Source organism: Lissotriton helveticus, chromosome 2_1, assembly GCF_964261635.1.
Source record: "Lissotriton helveticus chromosome 2_1, aLisHel1.1, whole genome shotgun sequence".
Lineage (NCBI taxonomy): Eukaryota > Metazoa > Chordata > Amphibia > Caudata > Salamandridae > Lissotriton > Lissotriton helveticus.
In genome coordinates, this window is record NC_136059.1 from 1296990880 (window position 1) to 1296994963 (window position 4084).

Sequence of the window (4084 nt, forward strand, 5' to 3'; positions counted from 1 at the left end):
TTTGCCATCATGTTCTTATGGTGCTGTGACTAACAGTAGCAGAGTCCGTGAGAAACATTATTCCTCTTTGATTTGTTCTCGCTGTGATTGATCTTGTAGAGAGAAACAGTGCGGAACATCTTGTGAGTATTCCCCGAGTTCCTCTGCTTAGTGACCGTACAGGTGAGCCTACGGTGTGGAATAACCAGCTGCCCTTTTTTCTCTGTAGTTACGTTGTGCCAAGAGGAATCCCATACAACAGACCAGACCTAGATGGGTACCTTCTCAACAACATATATCTTACGTTTTCCCCTTCCCTTTTCCCCGGAGTGCGACCTGTCCTAAGTGTGTGTCTCACATTGGGGAAATTGGCGCTTACGGGAACTGGGAGGCCTTTCACCGAGCTGTGGTCCCAGCTGTCTAGAAACCAAAGGTTAGTGGTGTGTGTGTTATACTGTTGGACTGCTTATCATCTGCTAACCGTGACAAAAACATCTAATGTCTCATTTGCATAAGTTTGAACTGTTACCCAGGAGTTGAATATCTTCATTGTTAAGATGTGAACTTGCTTTCAAAGCTGAATCAAAAGCCTTGGATGTGGGGAGGTTTTGTGCTTGCTCTGACAGGATGACTATCCAGGCTATGGCCAGGAACAAAATTACCTTCAAAGTGTTGTACCTTCATCCCGCCGCCTAATTCCACCCCTGTACCCGTATGCAACAACCATCAGAAAACTGCCCAAAAACAGCCTGAAAAACATCCTGAAAAACAGCCTGAGGAGACTTACAGGCCTGTTGCCGAGCCGCGGAGACTGAGGGCCGCCATTACCGCCATCACCACCGCTGCCGTTGTTGCAAGGAGAGCACTTGAACACTCAATCCAATCAACAAGTCATCTTCAGGAGAATTGGAAGAGAGCAATCTGACGGCATAGCGGCGTAGCGGAGCAGTGTAGAACTGCGGAGTGCAGAGTGAAATCAGAGTGAAGGCGAAGGCAGATTGAACAACTGACCTGAAGAGGAGCGTTGAGGAGGTGTGGTAGAGGGGGGCTGACGGGCTTGGGGGCATAGGAGATATCGAAAAAATCTGTTACCCCACCACCCATCCCTTGTGGATTAGCCTTGTTTATGCTCTGTTACTTGGTAAACAACTGATAAATACTTTATTTGTTTCAGTAAAACTGCATGCATGTAGATCTACATTTAGATCCTGTTCATACTTTTTTCTCCCAAGATCAACTTCGTTTTCACAGAAACAATGGGAGCTTTACAATGTTATTTGTAAGTCCCTCACGAACATATTTTATTTTGCGTATAGATAACAAGTAATTAAGTAAAGGCCCCGCACAATATATATATATATATATATATATATGATGCGTTTGCACTAACATCCAGTCTACTAAAAGAGAACATAGTACAAGCTTTACTATTTGACATTCAAGCTTTACTATTTGACATTCACATTTGATTTAGCATTACAATAAAAGTTATGGACTTTTCCAATGGCATTTTAATAAATATCCCTGCTATACAAACTAAGCCATTTCAAAGATTCCACCACAACACGTTTAACAATTATTAATCCATATTTTCAATAAAAAATAACATTTATTTTTATGACTTCACGTGCAGTCCAAACAAATTGGCTGCTAATATCCGATTTAAATATACCTTGATTACAGTAGATATACTCATCTGGATGTTTTAATTTGGTAGAAAATTACACAATGGCATGTGTGTTCTGTAAAAGGGTACCTTTTAAAAATATCTCTTGAAAATGGGCCAGCAATTGAACTTTGTAACAGTACTTTAACACTGTGCCCAAGACAACAAAGGTATAAAAGATTGGCAGAGTACTGCAAGCACTCGTGTAACATTGTGCTTCAATATACTCTGTGCAAATTGTGCTTAATCTGGTTATGGTCATCACATTATGTACAGACCCCAAATGCAATTTCACATGGGAGATACTGCCCTCTATCAGGTGCGCCTGTACTGGTACCAATAAGACAGCTGTCAAAAAATCATCTTGTTCATTCTCCCCATGGTCTCCAGAATTGGGGTCATCTACTTCACCTACGTTTCTTAATTAGCACAAGAACCATCATAACCACTATATTTAGAAAGCTTGGGTAAAATGTTTTGATTTACTTTGCTTAGTTATAGTTATGAACTCAGTGGAGGACAATTCTGAACTATTTGGTGAACATCAGGGAACTGTCAGAGGCAAGAATTCAATTTCCAAATTATTTTCACAACACAAAAATGTGTAATAACAAACTGGTATGTTTTGTAGATGAAAAACTGGTTTAGCTGGCATTGTCCTCTCTGAAACCAAGCAATAAAATGATATGCAGTGAACCAGTAAGGCTCAAAAAGCTCTACAACAAAAGGCAAGTCTGACAAATATGAATTCCCAGTTGATGATACTTAAACTCCTTGACGGAATGCTATGGAACTGTACATGCACATAGCCCAACAGAGGAACTTACAACTACATAAATTGTGTTTTCAGTGCATTCAAGAAGCAGAGGTCCCCCTGGCATTACCAAATGCAAACAGGTTACTTTGAGATTGTAGAGTCTGCTGTTCATGCATATTTGAAAATTTGTCAATCATCCAGCTACAAAAGGGAAAAAGCAGGAGAAAACCATTTTCCCAGCAGAGCATGTAGGTCAGGGGTTCTCAACATTTCACAGGAGAACAATCTCAGTGTGAGTAGCCATGGTTCAGTTTATGAGAGCAACAGTACTTTCATGCTGGCCTCCACATATGCTTGAAAAGAACTCCAAAGCAAGCCGGACATGGATGGGAATGAAGACATAATATGTGTATATAACCATGGCGATGACCGTCAACAACACAGTGTTGAAAATGTTTTGTTCCTACGGCTCCAAGACATAGCTGCATGTAATCAGTAGGTACTGGTAGTAAATCCAGGACAGGTATTCCTTCATGTGCTTCACATCCATTTTGTGCAAGAGGGAAGATCCTGTTCCTGGGGCCTCGATTTCGGCTACTGCTACCTTGGGATCTAAAGGAACCGCCGCAAAAATTTTCTTTAGGAATCTTGGATGTCTGGGCGTTTGGGCGTGCTATACTGCCCTGGCGCCTCCGCGTTTTATTTGTGGTTATTTTGCATTCTAACCACTAAGCACTCTTAGTATTGTATGTATCTTAAGCTCTTCAAGGCTACCAAGATTCCAAAACATCCAGGCCATCCAACTGCTAAGAAGCTAAGCACTCAAGCAATCATGTAACTAAGGACCTAGGACCTAGAATCCTGTCTAACTCCATTACAATTCTCCTCACTTCACCTCAACCTTTACTAAATTCCTATCAGTCATTGGTATCTCAAAATAAACCTCAACTGGAATCTGTCCATTGAAAAAAAGTTCTACTGGAGGTATGCAGGAGCTAGAGGGTGCCGGTTGTGTATAACTGTAGTGACCTTTAAGCACTGAAGGCAAGAACACTGACTACTGGAGACAAGCGCGTCCCCCCCCTTCCTGCACCTTCCTGCGTCTTACTGTGCCCCAGAGCCCTGTGCCGGCAGCCAGTAATCTCAACCTTCCACCTGAGGTCGTAAGATTGCAAGATTGTGCACTGTTAGTTAGAGAGTGGAAACTCGGTGCTTAGCGCTCGGTGCTTGGTGTAGCATTAGTGGCACATCGGCGCACTAGCGTATTGGAGCCATTGAAACCATACCCCTCTGGCTGTGCTGGTTGGCCTGGATAAGGAACTTGTAATATAAGAACAAAGTGATGACCACAAAAATATTACGCTCTGGCAGATTGGTGTACAGAAGAGCTTGCAAAATAACTAGAGGTAACCCTCTAAGGAACAACTCACTGCAAATAAACTTTTTGAAGAATTTCAACACCATCCATCCTTCTTTCCCAAAATACAAACACGTTTAAAACCAGTAGGGATGCCAGAGTCTTTTCAAAAAGAATTTGAAGATCATGTAGAGGCTAAAGTCATTCCTGGAAAACCATTACCAGTGGTATCTTCCACACTACCGTCTAAAATCGGGGGATCATGGCCTACAGATCATCAAAACTCAGAATCTAGGTTGGCTGACTCTTTGCTGGCAAATTTAAC

At 41.9% G+C, this 4084-nt stretch overlaps 1 pseudogene; it reads right to left on the reverse strand.

The window, feature by feature from the left end:
- Positions 1-2655: 2655 nt before the first annotated feature.
- Positions 2656-3092, reverse strand: LOC144819724 (serine palmitoyltransferase small subunit B-like; annotated as a pseudogene).
- Positions 3093-4084: the final 992 nt, after the last annotated feature.